Here is a 25,407-nt window from a genome sequence, read left to right as displayed (position 1 = left end):
TAATACAAAAGTGCCGCATAATTACTGAGGCAACAGACACTTAAATATCTATTCTATTCCCCTCAATATGCATTTATTACATAGAACTACAATAGTTTAATTCTGTTCAATATGTTAACATGGTGACGCTATAGTTGGGAGTTATTGGTCCACAGTGCTTTTGGGTTTTCCAGTTCAGTTCACAGCTGGGGTACCCTCTGGGTAAAGTCTGCCTACCTGTGTGTCCATGAAGATTTCCACTAGGTGCTCCTGCTTCCTTCTACAGCCAAACGATGGGCCGCATGTGAATTGTCATTTCTCTAAATTGACTACAGGTAGAGGTGTGTGTGTGTGCGTGTGTGTGTGTGTGTGTGTGTGTGTGTGTGTGTGTGTGCGTGTGCGTGTGCGTGTGTGTGTGTGTGTGTAACTGTGTAAGTCGGTGTATTGTTTTCTATGGTGGGCTAGCACCTCAAGGAAGGATAGTTTTTCCACCTTGCACACAGTGACAGGAGAGCAACTGGTCCCCCAGCAACCCTAAACTGGATTAAGTGAGGCATCAGGAAATGAATGAAAGAATGAACCAACATTAATATTAAAGTTTACTCCCCTGCAAAATCAAATTTACCATGACAAATAAAAATATAAAATTTAATTTCTGTTTTCCACTGTTGTATAATTACACAACTAGCTGCAAATTACATAAAGACAATTTGTTCAGAACAGTCAAAAAATCATGCTAAAAAGGTATACTTACTGTGTATTACTCAAAGTCTGGTCATTACCACTGCTTCTAAAGGTATTGAGGAAGGCAGGAAAATAACAGTTTCAACTGAAGGTGTAAATCCAGTAGTTTAGAGATGGTGTGGTACTTTAACTCTCTTTTTGCATTACCAGGGCTAGGCCTCAGGAGATGGTTATAATTATAAAAGAGACGAGGCCTGAGAAATAGTCTACCTTCTGATATTTGCTTCAAGTACTTCAACTGTAATACGTACTGACTGCTGAAGAATGTGTCACATTAAGTATTGGAGAGGTTATCCCAGAAACAACTATAATCAATGCGATGAAAGTTTTCTAAGCAGATGATGAAAGGGAATGAAATAGATATCCAAAAAGAACTGCTGACACGAACAGCCTAAAAGTGAAAAAGAACAGAATACGTAACTACAAAATACAACAAATTACTTTTAACGAACATCAGCATACAATTATACCAAGTCATAGACATCACCCAAATTAAACTTATTCAGAATAATCTACAGCATACAAGTGTTACACATCTGTATTTCTTTTTTCAAGGAAAAGTCTCTGTCTTCTTGCTGAAAATGTCTGTAAAAGGAATCCAAATAATGCCAAACCATATTCAACTGTTGCCACATTTTTCAGCCCACAGCACCTTTCAATAAAAAGGTCAACACAGGGGAAACGTGTAATATAACATTCAGTAATGCATGGCAGTTAGTGGACTTCAAGTTATAAACAGGATTAAAGCCTGTTTATATACATCTCACAAATATGCAACAAAGTCTAGAAGATTTAGGATTTTTGCCTAGAAATGTTTACATAGGTATTTTTATACCCCAAGTAGACGCCAAAGAATTTTTCCTCGGGTGGACAGCAAATGCTGGAGGTGCGATGGGCAAGAAACAGGTAGCTGGGAACATATTTTTTGGAGGTGTGATGAGCTGGCTGACTTTTGGTATTCCCTGCGGGCTGCTCTGCCAGAGATGCTAGGTGGGCGGATTGAACTGACTGGGGAGATTATTTTTTTTGAGTTATGCTACAGAATCAGAATTGCCTAGACATAGTAAAGCCTTGCTGCATCTAATTATGGTGGCTGCCAAAAAAGCAGTTACTAGAAAATGGAAATCAAAGTCTAGACCAACTTTACTACAAGCAGTGAATATAGTAACAGAGATAAATCAACTGGAATTGGGATCTTTAGAAAAGGGAAGGAGCAAACTACATAGAAAAAAATGAGAATTGTGGGAAAAGTACATGCAGAGCAGGAATGAGGTTTAAGCGGCAGGATTTGAATGAAAGCTATATAATGCTTAACTGCCAATGACTAGAATGTTTATAAGTGATTAGTAATGTTTATGACTACAGTTGCTTCAATGGTGTTTGTGATGTAAATTGTTTACAACTAAAGTGATTTCATTCTGCCTTTGTCACATGTGGAAATTTAGTAAAGATGTTGGGGAAAAAAGCCTGTTTATATAGGTTTTCCAAAAAGCAGAGAGAGAGAATGAAAGTCTCTTACGTCACCAAGGCAGAAGGCATACACAAAATTTTAAAAAGCCTTCTTTCTTAAAGTTGTCAAGATCACCGTGGCAATCTCCATCACTGCCTTATTACCCACAGGATCACTGGTAAGAGTGGGTCAACAAGCCTTTCTGAAGGGTTGGATCCCCATTACGGAAGGTACAATACCCAAGAATGTTGTACCATTAGGTGAGCAGCCAGGACATCCAGACAGCACTAGTACAGGCAATCCATGTTACTCTCCATTAGAAACCTAGACAATATATTCTACTGTGGCTGAAGCAAGGATACATTTAAGTACAAGGTGTTGCAGGGCTCTAACCTTTAGATCACCAATGAATGTACCATAGTCAAAGGATTCACAAGAATGTCAGACAGCCGGTCCTATAGTACAAGATTATTAAATGTAATCCATAAATCTAGGTTAGAGTTAGCACTACTCAACTCCTTTTCTTCCAAAGAAACTCAAAGGGAATATGTTAGAGTAAGATTCAATGAAACAGTCATACTGCTCAACTTCTCATCTTTCCAGTAAAGGAAAAATGAGTTCATTTGTAAAGTATAGTTCATTGGAACATTTTCAATGCAAGTAATAATAAGGTACTTATAAATGAAGACACATCTCCAAGGAAATTTATAACCATGAAATCAAATAAAATTCTCATAAGTCTGTGAAAGGTAAACCAAGTGTTTTAAAATTCATAGATAAAAATAAACAGAGTATATATGGCCATAAATGTGAAAATCACTGCTGTAGAGTAACACCTGAAATGGAGGTCCACTGTCAGCATACATCATGTTTAACATGGTACAGATGTCCAGAAATCTCTTACCGATTCAAAATTTATGATCAAATTTCTAGGTCTTAAGGGACTTGTATACATCTTCTCACATTTTTAATGAGATAAGAGCTATTCACTAGTTTTGTTACAAAAAAAATCACACACCGATTAATAAACCACAGATCTATTTGATTCACTGTTCTGGTTTAAAAAGAGTGTACTTAAAACGCAATTAGAGCAGATACATCTAGTATGCAATATGCCACAATTTTTTAAATAAAGTAACCAGACTATTTTAGTTTCAGAACATTCCCACAAAACATTTAATGGATCAAATAGACTGTGTGGATAAAGAGACAGCGACCTTAACAGCAGACAACCTAAAAGGTACAGACATTTCCTGACAAAGAATTGCTGTAAGCAGTGTGTTTACATCTCTGTTTAAAGTAGAGGAGTTTGGCTTCAAACACAGACAATATAAAGTCCGTTGGTAATTTAAAGCGTCAGAGGAGTGGTTAGACAGGCAAGTAGATTCATTAATAATTAAACTACATAAAAAGAGAATATATAGCTTCTATTACAATTACACAGCCAGCACCTAATGAAAAAGAAATAAATCTTTGTGCAGACAATACCAGGAGATATTTTGCAAGAACTAATGATAGCATATGTGATGTCCCTCCTTTGGGCCAGTAATCAAGGAGTCTCAATTCGCAACACGTACACTGGTGAGGGACGTTCACTTGGAATAGAAATAGATGCACACAGTTTTTCCAGATGCAGCTCTCTGTACCAAGCACAATTTCCCTTAACAGCACACAGGGAACATACTCTGTTCTGGGGCTGGGTTTGCCTCCATCTCCCCAGGCCTCAAATAAGACTCTCCACTGACACAGCTGTAGAGTTAAGTCCTCAGCTGAGTGTCCCAAACCAAGCCCTCCACCACCATTTCTGTGAAACCAGTGCTCTGTATCCCTGCTCCAAGTAACTGACACACGCGCACACACACACCTACCTGGGAAAGGCCCCCCCCTCTGTCCACACTAAGGTAGACACCGTCACCAGAATACTCCAAAGCCAGCTACTCTAAGGCTCTTACAACGGTACCCAATTAGACTAAGATTACTACTAATGTAAATGGTAGTGTTTGATCAATGCACCAAGGCTTTCAGGAGTGGCCACAGTGTCACCAAATAAATATAAGTATCCTCTAAAAGACCAGCCACAGTGAAAAGCTTAAATATATTTAATAATAAATTATAAAAGAACATGAAAATGCTAAATATTTACTTACAATAAACACCAGAGTTTCAGACACAGGAAATATTAAAAACACAGATACAGACAGAAACAGTACTTAACTAATCCCACTATATTTTAAAAGGAAAGGGATATTATATTTATCAAAGGCCTAACACAAGACATTTTCTTAAATATAATGAACTATATTTGATTTATGCTTAGTTGACGGGCTTTTTCCCACTAGACCAGTAGCCTCTTTTCAGTGAAGACCTAAGGTGGTATTCATACTGATTAGGGGAAAATTGGCCAAGGCATGAAGGAATTTCCCCTGCTATTTTCAATAAGTTTCATGGCATCTTTAACATCCACATCAGCTAACACCAATCCAAGAAGATGAGGAGATCAATTTAATGTCTCATTTGAATTATGAACCAAGAAACACCACTGAAACTCAAACACTAAATGCAAAACTCACCACAGAAGTGTCAACAGCACACCTGACCAGTTTATTAATCCACAAGTAAAACACGTTTAGCACTGAGGAAGTCCTATTCACAAGGGACAAAAGTGCTAATTGTGTTTTACTTGTGGATTTATAAACTTTGGTCTGGTGTGCTCTTGACTCATCTGAATTATAGTACAGAAATAATTCTAATCTCAACTATGCCTCTTAAGTAGATACAGACATATGAATTAGTGCAATGAATTTCATGCATTCTGCTGCCAAAAAGAACTACGTCAAAGAAGACAGACGCACATTAATCACTCAAGATCAGTCATGAGATACCAATAACCCGAGAAGAGAATAAGTTCAGTGAATTCCTAAGACCATGGCAAGAATGATGCTAAGAATTCTGCAGTTTGCACCTCCTCTCAGAACAGGGATAAGTTTTCTTCTCACTGTGTTTGGGATCTGACTGGCTTCAAGCAAAGATCAAATACAGATGGCTACCACACCCATACCTATCAAGCTCAAATCAATCAATATCACAGCACTATCCAGGGTTAGAAAAAGAATTTATTTCTTATTTCTCAATACAAGTTCATTAGATATTAGACCCTATATAGCTACTGGCATGGAGTATTTGTATACAATTTACTTTAATAATGTAGGTCCCCATATGCAAATTTAACTTTATGAGAAAAGCAACAAACCTAGCAGGAGCAAAGCTAAAATTTAGGTCCAAAATCATGGTGTGATGTCTACATCACAGCAGTTGAGAGGCATATGACCACATCCATCCTCTCAGCAGTAGTGAATCAGAAAAATCCATAATTACTGCTTCCAGATGGTCACATTTCACATCAAGCCACATCTCTGCTATGCTGGCCAGATGCACAAGGTACTGGGAACCAGACATCCCAAAGAGTTTTGCTGCACAATCACACAAGTCACAAAATCCCAGTGCTGGCAGGAACCCGCAGACATACGAGCGAGGACACTGATGCAATATTACAAATAGATCTCTCAACTGTCTGTAGTTTGGAGGAATGTTCCAATTTTCAGGCCTGATTTAGGATGCTCCTATTTTAGAAGAATGTTCCTATTTTCAGAGTTGATGTACCCATTTACAAATTTCTTGAATCCCTCTCTTCATATGAGATTTTTTTAAAGCGGTCTAATTCATGGAAAAAAAATCACAGTACATGACCAACATACTAGTGACACCAATAATTTACAGAAAGACATGCATCTTTCAATGCCCTCTTTTTGGAGCAAAACAATCAACCTTGTTCAGTAGAATTTTGTGATACAGTTCATTAAAGTTTACAAATTTTATACTCTAATAGTGTATTTATATTTTTCCATCCTTTTTGTTTTGCACTGTTTTTGTTAAACATGTTTGAGTACTATATCACATTTTTACTGTAATTGGCATTTATTAACTATGGATGAAGAAATAAAGAAATGGGTATGTGAAACACCAAGTTTCTCCTACAGGAATAATAAAAATTTGAAGCGGTTACTGTGTGTAGAAAAAGGTGGGGGTGCTGTCACGCATAATGAGCATTTGGGCACATTCCTGTGTGGGAAGTGTAGAATGTGTGAAGTGATTTGCAAAGAACAACATTATCACCATCCAAACTTGAATTTTATTTTTAAACCAAGATTCTTTGCTACATGTAATAGTACTAACAGTTTATCTTGCCAGTTGTAACCATTGTCAAAGTTATTATGTAGGAAAAACCCTGAAGCGTTTAAGGGATAGAATATACCAACATTTGTATGACATAAAAAATAAGAACTCACAAAATGCATTAGCGAAACATTTGATAGAATTTGAAAGGCGTAGTTTTAATTTTAGAGTACTACAACAAGTAAATCTGAACACAAGAGGAGGGGATCACAATAATTATTTAGAAAGAGTTGAGCTTAGATGGATTTTGAGACTTTGAGTGCATTTGTTTCCTGGGATAAACAGTAATATAAATATTAAGCCAGTGTTAGATGCACATTCTATTAAATAGTGCCTTTGTCTCTTTTAGACTTTTAGAAATTGTTCAACAACTTGTGCTCTACCTGAAAGTAATTTGAATATTTAATGGATTCATTATTAGTCACATGATGTGTATATAAACCTGTTTTAAAACCTTTTTAAGGATCTGATGAAGGGTAGACTCAGCTACGTGAAAGCGCTTATCTGTTTTTGCAATATGCAATAATAAATCAAGTTTTAAGTTTTAACAGTTTGGACTGATCAGCCATGGTGGTTATTTTAATTACCTTATGTTTACTGGTGGTTATTTTAATTACTTTATGTTTATTGGAACTTTCATCTACAGTAACCTTTGGGTGGCAACAACAGTTTGTTTCTTCACATTTTTACTGTAAGTGGAAAGACTTGTGTGCTATTTGGTATTCACATTTTATGCTAATCAGGTGTCCAGATTTTATTGGCTTTGTTTATATTTATTTAACATTTGTTGACCAGGAAAGTCCGACTAGGACAAAGCCTATTTTCAATGGAGGCCTGGGGAGAAATGGTCCAGATGCATATCATTGGAATGTGGCTGGAAACAGGAGTACCTGGAGGAAACGCACACAAACGCAAGGAGGATATGCAGACTCTGCATAGAAGGCACCCCAGCTGAGACTCGAACCAGAGAACCTCTCGCTGTGAGGTGGCATTACTGCTGCACCACTGCGCTGCATCATATTTTCAGTGTCTGCAGGTCAAGAGGTATTATTACAGAGCAAGCATGGTATGCACGCAAGTGGCACAGGATGGCCACTGTCTTCATCACCAAACCTAACAGCATTACCAATCTGTTCATGACATGCTTTTAACACTCATTGCTTTACTGTCTCAGAGGATAACCAATGCATGGATACAACGGAAGTCAGAAGATCTTAAAGTCCAGTAACAGATTAGGAAATCAAGGTAACTGGCAATGTTTTTTTTTCCAAAAGTAGGAAAGCCAACCTCCACAGAGATAGATGACAATTATTTCATAATGCTGCAATTTCACATTCAATTATGTTACAAACAGATAGTACTAGGCATTGCAACTCCTGGCCATTTCTTTTTGGGAGAAAAGGAGAAACCTCTTTCAGTCAGTTCACACTGTTTTTCAACTGTCTTGTCTATCAAAATTTCCAGAACATCTAGGTGCTAATTGTTCAGTTTATCTATGCACTGCTAATAGCAATCAAGTAATGAAGCAGCACATATGAAAGAATGTAAAAAAAAGAAAATGCCCAGGAATTTAGGAAGTGGTACCAAATGTATGCCTCTATACATATGTGCTTACTCAGCCAGCAATAAATGAAAAACAGCTCTTACAAGTCTAGTTAAATATACAATTGCCTATTAAGTAAAAAAGCTAACATACATGGCTAGTTGTACAGAAAAGTAACATAGGGTACTATAGTCCTCAAATTATGACTTGTGAAATATTTTAAATCAGTAAAATTGTGGCATTAAAGGTACACTATTAATTCAAATGAGCAACTAAAAGCAATGAAATGGAAGTCAGAGGAATCCTCATGATTCACAATGGTCAAGGAATAGTGCATGGAGATTTGTTTTTCAGCAGATGGCTAGGGAATAAAATTGCTCTAGATATAAAGAAACATCTTTGGGAAAATCAGTGGAAATGCACAGATCCATACGTATACCCAACAGCTGCAATGGTAGTATAAAAGTTAACACAGGTTAAAAAAAGATAGAAATAATCAACTCGGACTCAACAGGCAGCAAATGTAACACCAGAAGAGAATCTGTACTGCATGTCGAATCAGGATGCTACCTTATGCCACTGCCATTAACATAGTACCTTAGTTTAGCAACCATTAGAGAATGGGCAAACTGTACCTCAGCACCCTGACTGGAGAACAAATGTTTTCCAGCAGGGTAGTAGTGTACAAGTAATGCCAGATGAAAAACAAGCCTGCGTCTTCACAGCAGCAGCACGTCAAGCTGCCGTGGAACTCGGACTGAAAAGAAACTAATGGCTGCCATTACTTTATACTTACCAAGCAGTGCGTTTGCTTTTTAATGCATGTATGAAAGCAGAAGAGACTGAGATTGAGAGAGAGCAGTCTTGTGTGCATAGCTTTCAGCTGTCCAAATTTTCTCAGAATGTCCAGATTTTTCTCTTTTTTTTTTGTCTGTTCCTCATACAATTTGTGGTTTTCTGAAACTTTGTACAAATCAGTGAGGAGTGAAGTCACTAAATAATGACAGGCATTTGAATTTCACGCTTTATATTTTTCAGAAAATAATAATACAAGCATAAGACTTTTTATTCTAGCAACTTTCTAAAAGTTTATAAGAGCAATATTTAAAATGTGTCCCTATTTTTGGGGCTTTGTCCTCCCATTACTTTTGGCTTTGTCCAGATTTTTTGTTCTAGGAGGTTGAGAGTTATGCTTGTGTGAGTGAATGCCAGTATGAAACCAGAGGAGACTGTGTGTGTGTATATGTATGTGCATGTGTGAAAGCAGAAGAGACTGTGTATATGAGAGAGAGAGACAGAGACACAGAGAGAGAAGAGACAGAGAGAGAGACAGAGAGAGAGAGTGAGAGAGAGAGAGAGAGAGAGAGAGAGAGACAGAGAGAGAGAGACAGAGAGAGAGAGACAGAGAGAGAGAGAGAGAGAGAGAGAGAGAGAGAGAGAGAGAGAGACAGAGAGAGACGGAGAGAGAAGCAGAGAGAGAATGGGCTGTCTGTAAAGTTGTTGTGTTTGACTTAAGTACTATATTACCTTTTTTTAATACATTTTTGATGTAAAATGCTCCCTCCAACACCATTATATACTATAGAAAGTTTGAAACATTAGGAGGAGGAACTATTTTACATCAAAAATATATAAAAAAATATAAACAGTTTTACAGACAGCCCATTCTCTAAGTGCAATGATGCCTTCCACGGTGTGAGTTTCTGTGTAATTAATGCCTTCCAGGGGTGTAGAGGCCCTCTGCCTGCAGTGTCAGGCCTCATAACATCCCTGGGGAGGTGTTACTTACACATTAACACACATTGTGCTAACAGGTGTAGTTGCATGGAAGAGGCTGTGAGCCAAAGGGTCATGGCCAGCCTGCACAGGGGGTAGGAGCGAGTCCCTCCCGGCTTGTTGATGTTCCACATCACAGTGGTGTCTGTTTTGATCAGGAGAACCCCTGGAGAGAGACAGGGCTTGAAAGCTATCAAAGCCTGCTGCACAGCCATCATCTCTTTTTGATTGATGTGCAGGAGGATTTGCTGTGGGCTCCATTGGCCCTGTATGCACCTGACATTCAGGTGTGCACCCCAAGCATAGTCTGATGCATCTGTGGTGAGGGTCTGAGCGGCAGGGTGAGGGGAGAAAGGCAGCCCCTTGTGGGAGCAGGCTGTTGCCCACCAAAGAAATTCCTTCCTCAGGCAAGGAATAATAGGTAGAAGAGTTTCCAGGTCTTGAGTGTTGACACCAAAGGCTCTTTAGGTACCACTGAAGTTTCCTCATATGCAGTCTGGCATATGGAATGAGGAGTATGCAAGATGCCATGAACCCCAGGGCTTGCAGGATTTTTCCTTGCAGAGAGCAGGGGCCTGGTGGCCAGTTGAGAGATGTAAGCTGACAGGAAAATTTGTTTCTCTGTTGTAAGGTATGCCATCTGGGATGCTGTGTCCAGGCTTGCTCCCAGGAAGATTATCCTTTGGGTGGAGCACCTGTTTGGATTTCTTTTCATTGACTGTGTACCCTAGGGAGGTTAATAGGCTCTTTACAAAGGCCAGGTGTTTGAGCAGCTTTTCCTGGCTGTCTGCCTGAATAAGGCAGTTGTCTAAGTAGGGGTAAATTTGAATATTTCTTTGCTTGCAAGAGGCAATGGCCGGAGCCAGGCATTTTGTGAAAACTCTGGGAGCAGTAGATAAAACAAAGGGAAGTGCAGATAACTGAAAGTGTTGACATCCTGCCCTGAAGCGGAGATATTTTCTGCATGACTCCCTGATGGGAATGTGGAGGTAGGCCTCTTTTAGGTCCAGGGTGGCTAGCCAAGCATCCTTGGAGAGCATGGGTAGCAGCTGCTGGAGGGTGAGCATTTTGAATTTTGGGATCACCAGGAAGGTGTTTAGAATGGATAGATTGAGGATGGGGCACCTTTCTGCAGGAACATGTTCTGCTGCCCTCAGAGCAGAGAATGGATTTCCTTTTGAGCCTCTGTCCACTGATTTGGTGGTAGATCTGGGAACCTTTTTGGGGTTGGAAAGAGAATTTGTATCCCTGAGACACAATGTTCAGAACCCACTGGTCCTTGGTAATGGTGGCCTAGGTGCTTGAGTGAAATGAGAGTTTTCCTCCTAGGGGTATGTGAAGGTGGACAGAGGGGAAGTAGGGAGGAGGTGAGTCATTGCGAGTTCTTAACATAAGGGGGTGGCTTAGAACTCCCTGGTTTTGAAGTGGTAGTCGTCCACTGTTTAGGTCTCTGCATTCCCTGGGGCTGCTATCTGGTGGGGGGGGGGGGTCTGTTTCTGCTGGGCCTGCTTACTCAGAGCAGGGAAGGACCAGTCTTAGAGGGAAAAAGCCTGCTGAACCTAGGGGGCTGGACCTGTAAAAAATCTGTTTGCATAGATTTTGCATTTTCTTCCATCTTTAAGACCTCTTCTGCCTTAGTGCCAAATAAGTTATCTTTGTGCAAGGGTGCATCCAACAACTTAGATTTGACATGGTCTGGCAGGGGTTGTTCCTTAAGCCATGCATGTCTTCTAATGACAGATCCAGTGACTGCTGCCCTGCAAGAAGCTTCTAGGGTGTCAAAACCAGTGTAAAGTGTGTTTAGTTACTTGACTTGCAGAATGCATTAAGTCTTGTAAATCTTTAGATTCTGCCCATGCAGGAAATGAGACATTTTTTGTTTAAGGAATTCCAAGGTATGTTGCCGATATTTAAGAATATGGAACTGACAATGTAGTGCCCTGACAGCAAGAGTAGCTGAGGTGTATACTTTGTTACCCCATCTATCCAATGCTCGGGAATCCCTGTCTGAGGGGGTGGGATTCTTAGCAGAGGTTGCTTTAAATCCCTTTTGGCCCTTGAGAAATGAACTCAGGGTCAGCTCTAGGATTTTTAAAAAGATATTTGTGCGAGTCAGGGACTCTGTAGTACCAGTCTGGTTTTCTGGGAGCAGGAGGGAGGGCATCTGGAGTTAAGCTGGATTCAAGGAAAACATCATCCACCACATCCAGGACTGGGGGATGGCTAAGGGTCTGTGTTGCGGAAGATCTAGGAATTCCCAGAGTCTCTTTTTAGACTGAGGGTAGTCCTGACTCTCCCACTGGAAATTCTCCCTTAAGGTATGCAGGGTTCCCCCAAAGGAAAAATCCTCTGGAAGAGAGGCTGAAGGAATGGATTCCTCTGTATCAGAATCCTCATAAATGGAGAGGGGCTGTATGTCTTCATAGGTAGATGCATTATATTCAACTGACCCTTGTTCAGACAAAACTACTGGAGACGGACCTCTTTTCCTTTTTGTGGGGGTGGCTTGGCTTCCCCTAATCAGCATGATAAGGTATTCTGCCATTTTTAGCATTTGAGATGGAGGCAAGGTAGCAGGCATCTGAGAGTGGGTAGTCAGTTTCTTGGGTGTGCTTCAAACCCTGGGCCTAAGGAACTCAGTTGTTTTCAAAAGAACAGTAGTCGCGAAAGAAGGCATCAGTTTGTGTCGAGATTCGGTGGTGCGAAGAACTTCCTCAGAAGCCAGTGCCTGCTCAGTGGCTCTGGACCGATCCAAGGTAGAGACAACCACAGGATCCTTAGACGAAGAAGAGTTCTGTGGCATACTGGACTCCGAAAGGGTCTCTGTAGCAGCTTGCAAATCAACTGAAGCAGGCATCAGGGGCTGCGAAAGCACCTCACTGAGTACCGGAGGACTGACTACTAGCTCAACAGAAGCGTCATAGGAAGGTGTGGACCTGTGCGGTCTGTCTCTGTCTTTATCTTTATGCTTTTTGGGAAGATCTGTTGTTGGATGGCTTACCAAAACTATATTGGAATTCGAGGACTGTAAATGAAAATATCTGGCTACAATAAGGGCCCGACAACGAATAGTTCTGGCATTAAACAAAGCACAGAAGCGACAACGGGGGATGTCGTAGTCTGGGCCTAGACAAGTGACGCAGTAAGAGTGGAAGTCTCAGTGTGGTATTTGCTTTCCACAAGCAAGACAATTATTAACTTTTTCTGGCATCAGTTAGTGCAAGAAAAAAGGATCCCCAACGGGGTACTTAGCTTTAGAAGACTTCAACTTCAATTCAGAAATGAAAACTCAGGTAGCGGCCAATCGGCACTCGTGCAAACTGCTTTTGCTTTGGGCTCCATGGCAAGAAAGATTGATATAATGGCGTCGGCTGCCTTCCTTTATATCACTGACGACCTGACATCAGTCCTCAAGCGACAGCAACTAATGCACAAATACTAATTCTCTGGTATTCGGGCCGACCGAGGGCTACCCTGGCAGGGATAACCCAAATATGATGACTGCAACAGTGTAACATGAAGAACATCTGGATTATTTTCCTTGCCACTATTCAAAGATGAATCTCCCTTATGCTGCTTAATGAACAACCCTAAAAACACTGCTCATATCAATTTGTATTCATCATTACACCAAACATTAAGGGCATGTTTTGATCAGACTACCCAAGAATGCAAAGTAATGGCAATCATGGTGCCATACCACTAATTACACGTAGGTCTGAAAGGAAGAAGTTCAATAAGCTAATTTTACACCATTTTAGACCAGAAGTACCATTGCATGTCACAGTCAACTTCATTAGCTGCGTTTATCTGGAACTCTCAATTCAACATAAAGGTGTTGGGATCAGACAGACTTCAGTTTCTCCACAGAAAAATGGTTTTAGAATGTTTTTAGCAATGTTTCTCCCCATATCTATTGTCAGAATATTTATCTTTGGTGGGAGATTCCTAGGGGCCTTGGCTAACCCCATGGCATCTCAGAACAAGGTACATACCCCTTTTTTGGCTGTGACATTTGGACCAACCATCTTTCTTTCAGATTTCCCCAGGGGGGAAACTGGCACCATGCAGACAGGAGTCTATGCCATGTTCTGGGGCAATTTAATCAAGCACAGATTATGCAAATCTGGGGTGGGAATATGCTTACTACAAACTATGCAACATTTTCAGAGAGGATACAATGTCAGATTTGGAAACGGATATCTTAATACAGCTGCTGCTTTCAACAACAACAAATGGTGTTTACTGGGTTCTTTAAGCAGGCCAACCAGTGGACTGATTGTTGCAAACCATGTTTGGTAAAATTATCAACCAATGCACCTCACATGCAACCAGTGTCCTTGCATAGTGATGGGAGGGTATTAGCTAAGGTTCTGGATGGGTGGTAGAACTTTAGAAGATAGGGTGGGCCAAACAGCTGGACTACCTGCAGACGGGTATCCCAAAATTGAGTACTATTACAATGATCAGAAAAACTTGTCAGGTAGCAGAGTTGCTCTGGCACACAATACAGTGCCTTAAAAGGCTAAGGCAGAACCTCACTCAGGAAGTGTTAATCACTGGTTGGGAGGCAGTCAAAAGATGAAAAGAATATTCTTAGAACCTCCCTTAACCTGGTGGCATAAGCCCTCCTATCTTTAGGCAGTTCTTACAATTTCTGATGAGCTGGGGTCCATCACTGTAGCTCTAAGTCAGAGATATCCAAGGGAGGTAAGTATACATTAAGTATATCACACTGGAGCAGATGGGGATAAAATGGCTAACTATCCTCTTCATTGTTGTATAGAAAGTGGGGCGTAACTACAGGTCAGCAAACCTGAGTGGTGGCTCCCATTTTTAATAAAACGGAACATGTTGTACATGCAGTGAGATCCCACTCTTCAGTCCTCCACTAAAAGTTTATCACAACATGCAGAAGAGGAAAGAAGAGTCAGTCTAAGTTTTTGATTCAAAAAATAAAAAAGCAATGTAAATTATGGCCCAGTCACAGAATAATGCATTAGCTCCTTAGTCTTCCAATTAAGTGACATAGGAAAAAAAATTGCTAACTATGTCTAGAGCTATTAGGTAGACTTGAAGGCTTATGCCTGTCAGGCATATTCTGCAACAGAACTAGTAGAAATATACAGCATTATCTCAGTCCCATATATTACAATAAGTCTATGACCAGGTCAAGAAAGGTGTCCACATTTGGGTCAATAACTCGTTTGTTTACCGTACCACTCAAAAGAGACCATCACATTATGAACTCAGTTCCTTTTTTTCATGTACATAAGACCAATACAATGCAAACAAGTGGATGCCCAGTTTAAACAGCTACCTTAGCATGTCATTACCTTCTGGGCTTCATCTGAATGGCTAGCATGAGTTCATGCAATCTGCTGCAGGGAGCAAAATAGTTGGGATGAGAACCAGTACTTCCAAAGCTACAGCTATGGCAATATAGTTGACTGTTCTGGTTATGTGTGAGGGGAGGAAGGAGTAGCCAAGAAAGACTTAAAGCTCCTCAGAATCTTGTACAGGAGTGATGACAAAGAGGAGTGCAAGACTGACAAGTACATTACTGCAACAGCTACAACATTTGTCAGTGCTGAACCATGATGCAACACTGAAATGGAAGCAGAGATCTCAGCAAAATCTTGCTTTACCTTTCAGTTTACATTCCTTTTCTCACCTGCTCTTGCAAAATGTGGACATTGACCAGAGCAAGAACATGAACATGAGTACTAGCAATTGAGATGAGGTTTCTCTGCAGGGCCACATTACAAGAAAAAGATTTCTGTTATCAGGGAAGCCCTTCCTCCTCCAATTGAAACAGTTCTGCCATCTATATAAAACTGTTGCTGTAAGGTTCCTGGTGGAGTTCTGTATATGGCCCAATGGGAGGTGGCTCTGAAGCAGACCAGGGACATACTAGAGGGATTCTGTCTGCTGTAAGATAGCCTGAGAACAGTTGAGTTTCTATAAGAATAAACTACAATATAAATCTAGAAGAAAGATTTGGCATTGGCTTTTTTAAATAAGCCAGTTAATTTTACTGCATCTTCAGCAAGGACTAGAAAAGATGAAAGACAATGAAGTGCAGCAATCCAATACATCATCACAGAGTAACTATCTGGGCATGTGGGGTGGAGGTGAGGGTTAGCTACCAAAGCACATCAGTGATTCATGGGTAAGCAGGCACATCCAAAAACTGTCAGCCTTCACTAGAGGGGTCTATGCTCTACATCACATATAGCCTACATCTTTTGGACAAAATTCCCTGACAGAATGGAGTAAGAGCAGATCAACTATGTGCAAATAGATGCTCAGAGATTACTTGGTCATCGTTTATATATTCAACACATGTGCAACAGCATATTAGATCTAACCATTAGACAACTACCACCTGCACTTATCACATTTGTCTTAAAAGTTATTCTGCAGTGACCCTTATGATAAGCATTAGTACTTGTGCATTCTACAGAATGTTCTATCTTGGCAAAGAGATGTTTGGAAATGTGCTGAAAAGCTGCAGCATCACGTGATACAGGATTCAGATTTGTACTTGCTCTGGGACATTGGAAATGTGCTGAAAAGCTGCAGCATCACGTGATACAGGATTCAGACTTGTACTTGCTCTGGGACAGTAGTGGAACACCAACTAATAAAGCTAACACCACTCTTCTTGTCATTCAATAAGTTTCTGGCAATTTGGCTGCAAGTACTTTCTGTACAAGTAGCCTAACAGGATGAAGCCTGGTGAGCATTTCATACTTTTTCCATAAACCCAGAAAAATACAAGGTTTTAAATGCATACATATTTCTACTGTTTCGCAGGGGGGGCAAGGACCCTTGTATAAGGTTTAAAAATACAGGTTATAAGGAAAATGATATCATAGGTACAGTTAATGAAATTCAGACACTGAGAAATACAACTGGGAAACCATACTTCTCAGAGAGAAAATAATACCAGAATTTAATAATTCTGCCTTAAAGTGAAGGTATCTGCTAGTTACACAAGTAATGTAAAACGCATGCAACATGTGGTAAGGAAATACCGGCCAGTACTGACACATGAAACCCGAATTAGGGAAATTGTAGGGGATGAACCCAGCTTCCCATTCAAGAACAAGAAATCCCTGAAAAAGCTACTTTGTTATGCACCCAAGAAGGATGGATCCATGGGGGAACATCAAGGAACTATACAATGTAAAAACTGTAATCAATGTGGGTGGATAGATGCAACTAATAAATTCAAACATCCTGACACAGGTAAGGGATACACTTTAAGGTTACAGCTAATCGCTGCACCAAAAATGTTGTATATTTAGCAGTTTTTGGCCTGTGTTCAGGATACTATGTAGGTAAAACAAACAGAGAATTTAGATATAGGATAAGAGAACATCTTTTGGGTATTAGGAACAAGGGATAAAACCAATACTTTAGCCAGACATGCACTGCTAAAAGGAGAAAATCGTTCCTTTAAGTTCATAGTTATAGAAATGGTGAATGAGAATTAGAGAGGGGGGATATCAGTAACAGGACAGAGACTTCAGAAGCGAGATGGATCATTCGATTACAGGCGGACAGGGGCAGTGGCTTAAATGACAGAGTTCCCCTGAAGCCTATTTTGAAGAATAGGAGTATTCATAAATAATATTACGTATTTTATTTTTATTTTCATGCCTAAGATTATCATGTATTTTATTGTTAATGTGCATTTTTATTGTTAGTGAAAATATTAGTAGCATCTGTATGGCATATATAGACTTTATACATCTATTTACATGTGATCTGATATACATTTGTGTATATAATTTTGGGACTATCATGAGAATGTGATAATAAAAGATTTTATAGAAAGTGAGAAATGATAGATGCAACTGTACATATATGTAGTGTATACATGTGTTTTAAACATGGTTCTGTCTGTATAAGCACTTAGAAAGACAAAAGTTTTAAGAATAATATATTAGGGTGTGCTTATTACTTTAAGACTGGAAAATGGTGTAGTCATGATTTGATTGATACCAATTAAAGTTCCCTATATAAATGGAGAGGCTTTAAATGTATTTTATTGAATGGTCTGAAGAAGTGTGAGTCATTCCCATGAAAGCGCTTACCAAATAAAGTATCTTGATTCTACGAACTGAGCTGAATAGAACCTGTTTTTCTTCTACATTGTTTATGATCCCTGAAGTTCTGTGTTGTTGTTGTATGCTGATATTTTCTTTGGGGTCATTTAACTCTAGCTGCATTCCTGTTTTTTGTGTATGCTAATTATATATTCTAACTCCAAGATCACACTACAGTGAGGAAAAGGGTAATTTTCCCCGATCCCCACTGTAGTGCAATCCAGTTCAAAATAGCGATGCTCAGAACTGCAAACACAAGCTACACGTCGACGTTTCAGAGTCGACAGGATTTGCGTTCGCAGTTTTGCCTTTTTGCTCCTTTCTGTTCAACCTTCTCACAAACAGTAAGGTGCATTTCATTATTTTGTTATTAAACTTCTGTTGACACAGGTTATCTCTTATTCTTACCTTCACAAGAAATCAACAATTGTTCAAAAAAAACCCTGTCCCTATGGAAAATGAGATAAGATTTTCTAACCATAAGAGCTTGCAACTCAGATAGACTTCTTGCAAAGCTCAGAGCAATTGGTAAAACTGTTCGCCATGTTAAGAACCTCAGGTCAGCCAGATTAGCTGGATGAAATGGAGCAAGTGTTAGCTTCGCTAACACAAAATTCAGATGCCAAGGAGGGGACACCATTTTTCTTGAAGGCCTCTTACTCAAAACCCCTTTCAAGAACTTTTTGACATGAAACTGCCTTGAAAGAGGAGGAGGATCCATGGGCAGGCATGCTGAAATGGCTGATAAATGAGCCTTGATAGAGGAATAAGAAAGGCCACAGGATAGTAACTCACACAAATAAATATTTTGAGACCAGAGAACAACTAGTCCTGAATGGCTGCTGGTCATGTTTGCACCAAGTAGAAATCCTTTTCCATTTGCTAATATATGACTTTATAGCAGCAGGCTTTCTTGGCTCCATTAGTACCTGCTGCATGTCCTCAGTTAACAGATGTCTAAAAGAAAGTAAGACCCTATCATCCAGGCAGTCAATTGAAGATGATTGATACATTGGGGTACATCAAAAACCCCTGTTCTTGCAGGAGCAAACCCAGTCTGTAAGAAAGTTGCTGGTAATTACCTGGGCCATTTCCAAAAGGAGAGTACTAAGGCTTCCTGGGCCAGAAGGGAGTTACCATAATGATCCCAGGGGATTTCTTCTGAAGTATCCTGGGTATTTGTGAAAGTGGTGGAAAAGCATGCAGGAACATTCCTTTCCAAAGAAAAGAAAATATATCAGTCTTCCAGACCTTCTAGCATGGAGTCTTGGAGCAAAATCTTGCCAGTTGAATGTTCAAAGTGGAGGCAAAGGGTTCTAACGGAGTTCCCAAAATATGGATCAAATATAGGAAGACCACCCCCCCCCCAATCTAGTTTCCATTTGTGACAGTCAACTCTGGTCCTGCTCAGCTTCCCTGCCTCACAATTTGATTTGATGGAATGCAGTATGCTTGTACAAGGAGATTGTGCTGTAAAGCTACACCCCAAGCCAACGTGGCAAGTCTGCAAAAGGGGATACAACCTGGTTTTCACTCTTGCTTCTTAATGTACCACATGACTGATACTGTCTGTAACAACTAGAAGAGGTCTCAGAGACTAAGAATGATTCAAAGTGCTGAGTGCCTTGCTGAGGACAAGGATCTCTGATATTTTTATGTTTGGATCTGTCCTTACTGTCCTACATCCCCTGTACTTTTACCCTCTTGAAATTGCTCACAAAGCAGTCCAAAGTGTCTATGGCAACTAACTGCTTTGGAAGAGTGAGGAGGAAGAAGAGTACACCTGGATTCAAGGGTATCTGTTTTCTCCACCAAAATATTTATTTTCTGACAAACCCCAGCAATGGGATTTGAAAAGAAAGTGTTGATGATGGGACCTGACAAACCCCAGCATTGGGATTTGAAAAGAAAGTGTTGATGATGGGACCAAAGGGATTTCAAACACCACTGTATCTTTCTCATGTAGTCTTGGAACAGGTATCATGAGAATCATAGAAGCAATGAGATCCAAAAACCTGACGTATTGCCTTGCAGTGACCAAAGTCTGATTGGAAAACCTTAGAAATAAATCTAAATATCTATTTTTCCATGTGGAGGAAAATCTCTTTGAACCGAGGTGTCCATTTCACATCTCAAAACACAATTCTATGTGCGCGGGAATCAAGCAAGACTAGACAGTTATCTTGCAATCCCAGCATATGTAAGAGATCTCTCACTCAAGGGAGAGAAATTCCTGACACTTTGAAAGACTCTGCAAAGATTAGCAAGTCTAAACATGTAAAAGATGTGGATCCCTGCAGCCTGCAATGAGATGTAAAGAAAAGTTGTGTAAAAATCTTTCCGTAACCATAGATGCCTTCTCTTCCATGTTGCAGTATGCTGTACATGTGTTTTTTTTCCTCTTGCTACCTGAACATCCGGCCAGTATTCAAAAAAATTCAGTCAGTGTATGGTGCTAGGGACATCCGACATGGCTAGCAGAGTGTGGGCCATAAAAGTGACATCTGCATGCACCAGCCCTCAGAACTGAGTGCCCCATTTGGAACCAGTCCTTATAAGGGTAATGCCAGTCCTGTACCATCCAAAAAGGGAACTGCCATACAACAGGAGGGGTAGGTGGGTGGGAAAGAATACTGCAACATGGAAGAGAAGGACATCTATGGTTATGGTAAGAGTTTACACTTTTCTGTCCTTCTATTCACATGTTGCAGTATTCTGTACATATGGGCGAGTGCCAAAGCTCACTGTCAGGAAGGGGGAGATGGCTTAATAGAGTTCTCCAGGAATCCTAGGAGGATAGCCCTGGCAAATCCAGCTCTGGCCCTAGAAATGTGGTCTAACTTGTGATGTTTGGTGAAGGTCTGCAGAGATCATCAAGTGGCTGCTTCAAGTATAGTGGAAGTGTCCAAACCTCTGAAGAAAGCCCCAGAAGAGGCAATTGCCCTGGTCGAGTGTGCTTTGACAGTACCTTGCAGGGATCCCCCTTGGTGTTTGTAGCAAAAGGCAATAGCCTTGGAAATCTAAGTTAAAATTGTTTGTTTAGATACTGCTTTCTCTTGGGCCCTGGGGTGGAAGGAGATGAACAGTTGGTCAGCCTGTCTTGATGGACCTGGTTTTGTGCAGATAGAATCTGAGCTGTCTGTGCACATCCATGGAATGAAGTACTCTCTCACAGTCTCCTTGTGGATTGGGGAAGAAGGTGGGCAGGTGGATGGCTTGGTTTAAGGAAAGGTCATTAACCTCCTTGGGTATGAAGGAAGGGTTAGTTCTAAGTTACCCTTTCTGTGTGAAATAATCATGAGGGCTTGCAACTCGGACACGCTTCTAGCAGAGGTCAAGGCCATGAGGACAGGTTTCCATATGCAATGCTTTAGGGAAGCTTTGGCAGCTGGCTTGAATGGGGGTAGTGTGAGCTTCTCTAAAACACAGTTCAGGTCCCATGGAGGGGGAGAGGATTTCCTTGGTGGCCTGAGATGAAGTACCGCCTTAAGGAACAGCTTTGCAGGCAGTCTGGAAGCTGAAGGGGGATCCAAAGGAAGACATGCAGAAATGGCAGACAAATGGGTCTTAATGGATGAGAATGCTAGCCCTCTTGTGCAATAGTTCACACAGGTAAGACACTACTAGAGGAGTTTCTCTTTGCAATGGGTCCAATTGCCTTTTGAGACACCATATGGAGAATCTTTCCCACTTTGATGGGTAAGATTTCCCGGTATTTGGTTTCCTGGCCTCCTGCAGGACACTCATTGCAAGGAGTCTGAAAGGGATCAGAATCCTATCACCCACAGAGTGAGGTGAGGAGATTTCCACTGTGGGTGGATTTGGATTCCCTTGTGCTGTATGAGAAGGTCCACTCTGAGAGGTAACTTGTAGTGATTGCCCTTGGATAATTGCAAGAGTAGGGGGAACCAATGCTGTCTTGGCCAATAGGGAGTAATCAGCAAGATTTCTTGCCTGTACTGCTGGATCTTCAGCAGGACATTTTGAACAAGTGGGAAGGGGGGGTGCATAGAGAAACATCCCCTTCCAGGAAATTGAAAAGGCATCTGCTGCCATAGCCTGTGGTTCTGGTAGTGCGGTGCAGGAGGGGGGAAGCTGCCTGTTGATAGAGGAGGCAAACAGGTCTATTTGAGGTGTACCCCACCGGTGGACCAGGTCCAGGAAAACATCTCTGTGTTGCATCTGTTCATGTGCCTTTGTCATGGATCTGTGGAGGGAATCTGCTTGAGAACTCTGTTGGAAGGGTATGTATACTGCCTGTAAGGTCACTCCCTGGGAGATGGCCAGTTCCCACACCAGGAGAGCTAGTCTGCAAAGTAAATAGGATTTGGTCCCCTCTTGCTTGTTGAAACACCACAGCACTGTGGTATTGTCTGTAAAAAGCTTCAAGGGTCCTGGTTGAAGTTTGGTTTGGAAAGCCTGCAGAGCCAGTAATATTGCCCTCATTTCTCAGATATTGATGTGTTCTTTGCTGTGTGGTACAGGCCACACTCTCTGCACTTTCAGGTGCCCCAGAGTTGCTCCCCAGCCCAAGTCTGAGGCATCCGTGTACATGGTCTGCTTTGGTTGAAGAGGTTTGAGGGAAAGACCCGAGTTGAGGTTCACCACCAACATATCGCCCATTTGAGACAGGGCAGGAGGGGTACCTTGTACTTGAGGGGGTGGGAATGCTGCAACCAGACTGACCTGAGGTACCACTGTAGCTTCCTCGTGTGGAGTCTTGCTAAAGGTTGCATGGGTATAGTGGATGCCATGTAGCCCAGGGGCTTGAGGTACTGCTTTGTAGTCATGTCTTTGGTGTGAAGAAACAAAAATAATGTGTCAAACTTTCTACCTTTTGAGGTGGGAGGTAGGCTTTCATGATGTCCGTTTGGATGCTGCATCCCAAAAAGACTATGTCTTGTGTAGGTTCCAGTTGTGATTTTGGGAAATTGATCTGAAACCCCAGGGACTGTAGGAGTGCAATGGTAACTTGTAAATGTTGCAGGAGGGTCTGTCTGCAGTCTACCTGAATGAGCAGGTCATCCAAATAAGGGAATATCAGGATTCCTCTTGTCCTGCAGTAGGCAATGACTGGTGCCAGACATCTGGTGAAGACTCTGGGTGCAGTGGAAAGCCCAAAGGGCAAGGCAGAAAACTGAAAGTGAGAAGAGCCCATAGAGAACTTCAGGTATTTCCTGAAACTGGGCCTTACAGGGATGTGAAGGTAGGCATCCTTGATGTCCAAAGTGGCCATGAAGCCTTGAGGGAGGAAGAGCGGAAAGAGTTGGAAAGGTAAGCATTCTGAAGGTAGGTATCTAAAGGAAGAAGCTGAGAGGTCCAGAATTGGTCACCAGTAACCGTCTTTTCTTGAAATCAGGAAAATCCTGGAGTAGAAGCCTCTTCCCATTGCAGATAGTGGCACTGGTTGAATGGAGCCTTCAGTCATAAGGCTGTTTAGCACTGGTTATAAAAGGGGGGGGGGGTTGTTCTTCTGGAGACTGTGGAATTCTCTCTGATGGAGTGAGCCAGGTCATGAAGTACCTGCTTTCTATTATAGACAGAACCCAGTTGTCTGAAGTGATAAGTCTCCACATTTGGAGACGGTGACAGAGACTTAATGAGAGAGGGATAGAAGGAGGTGGTGGAGGTTCCAAGAATGACAGGTAGTAGCACAATACCTGCCCTGTCTTGAAAGGAACGCCTCTGGCTGGTAGATGGGGTAGCTCTGCTAGGAGTGGATTACTTTCTGGATGCTCTCCTAGGCCTAGTAGCAGTAGCAGTAGCAGGCTGTGAGTATTTTCTGATAAACTGTGTTTTGGATGGATAATTCCTCTGAAGTTTCAGTACAGGGGAAACTAGTAGAGGTTTTAAATCTTGCATCTCTTTTCCTTGTTGCAAGGACTTGAATAAATCTGCCACTTTTGCTCCAAACAGTGCTGCATTGTCTAAAGGAGCATCTACCAGCTTAGGTCTAAAATCATCTGAAAGGGGCTGGACATGTAGCTAAGAATATTTTCTTAAGGCAGATGCTGATGCTGTTGGCCTGGCTGAGGCCTCAGCAGCATCATAGCTGCACTTGATAGAGTGCCTGGTAACCTGAGAAGTCAGGGAAACAAGAAAACACAGTTGAGCTTTGGCTACTGAGTCTGGGGAGTCTGACAGTTCTTTGGAAATTTTCTCCCACAGGGATAAGGCATATTTAGCTATGTGTGTCTGATAATTAGCTGCTCTGAAAGCCAGAGTAGCAGAAGTGTATACCTTCTTACCCAAGCGCTCCTTGGTTTTGTTGTCCTTGTCAGCAGGGAGGAGGGTAGCAGAAGGCAGTAGTTTCAAAGCCTTGTCAGTTGAAATGGAAACTGTTGCTCGGTCTGCAGCTGGACACTATTAGGAATTTTGCATGCCCAGGGACTTTATAAAAACCTATCAGTCCTGTGTGGGCAGGGGGCTGAAAGTCTAGGTTCACGGATGCTGCTGAGAAGACATCCAGAAGAGCAGGAAGAATGGGAGGAACAGCAGTAGGGGTTGGGAAATCCATCTGGATGAGGTCATACCATTTTTGTACCTCTGTCATTTTGAGGATTCCCACTTGAAATGTTCCTTCATTTTAGCTACAGTTTCCCCAAAGGTTAAATCTTCTGCTGGGGAGTCTGGATCAACAGTTTCTTCCTCTGGGGAACCATATCCCAGGGAAGAAGGGAGCTGGGAGGCATAGGAGAGGGATTCTTCAGAAGAATAATAATCAGAGTATTCTTCCTCTTCCATCTGAGAAGGATCCAAGATTTGAGGCCTGGGGCTCAGAACTGGGGGAGGAATTGTGGAAGTCCCAGGAGTAGTATTCCGTAAGGCCATAAAGGCATTAAATGGGTACCGACTAAAAGCCTGCCAATCCGGAGTACTATCTGTAGCAGGGACACATGCTTCCTCTTCTCCTCCTTTTTGAGTGATGGCCTGCTGGGCATCTGAATAGAGGAAGACCTAGTGTCGGACGACTGCAAAGGGATGGAAGGATCAGACAGTCCTACCAAAAGCTCAGGTTTCCCCTCAGTGTCGGAAATCAGTGTCCAAAAATCCTTTGTGGATATGCTCTCCACGCAGGATTGTGCAACTTCCATAGAGGTATCCGCTGTATCCGAGCTGGTGGAGCCCAAGCATTTGACCAGGCCGACGTTGGCCACATGCTGGGAGTCAGATGGCGGAGATGGAGTGGCAATAGCAAGCCTGATGGTCTTGACCTTCCTTTTTGACAGTTCGGTAGGCAAGTCAGCAGACCCCTCCATATCCAACGCTAACTGTTTCAGACGCTGGTTTTCTAAATACAAGTCAAGCACATGGAGTCGGCTACAGAGTTTGGGAACAAAAGAAAGGCAGATGGGACAGGCCTTTTAGTAGTGTAACCTACCTAAACAAAATGAGCACTGATCGTGGACGTCCTTGTGAGGTATTTGACGGCCACAACTTACACTTGCCCTTTCTGGATGACATGAATAAGCATTAGAAAACAATAACTGAAAAGAAGGTTCCCCAATGGGGCACTTATCTGATTTCTCTAGAAAGACAGACGGGATGCTGGAAAACCTGATGTT

At 41.5% G+C, this 25,407-nt stretch overlaps 1 long non-coding RNA gene across 2 annotated transcripts in view; it reads right to left on the bottom strand.

Moving 5' to 3' along the window:
* LOC122800778 overlaps positions 1-25,407 on the bottom strand; it is a 1,511,100-nt gene that overhangs the window by 849,102 nt on the left and 636,591 nt on the right. For both annotated transcript variants that reach the window (XR_006364639.1, XR_006364640.1), the window contains one exon: positions 734-1,114. This is a non-coding gene — a long non-coding RNA (uncharacterized LOC122800778). The remainder of the gene's footprint in view (positions 1-733; positions 1,115-25,407) is intronic.

This window comes from Protopterus annectens, chromosome 4.part1 (genome assembly GCF_019279795.1).
Source record: "Protopterus annectens isolate FY-2018-M chromosome 4.part1, PAN1.0, whole genome shotgun sequence".
In the NCBI taxonomy this organism is placed as follows: Eukaryota; Metazoa; Chordata; order Ceratodontiformes; family Protopteridae; genus Protopterus; species Protopterus annectens.
The sequence above is the reverse complement of the archived record's forward strand: the minus strand, read 5'-3'. Positions and strand labels throughout refer to the sequence as shown.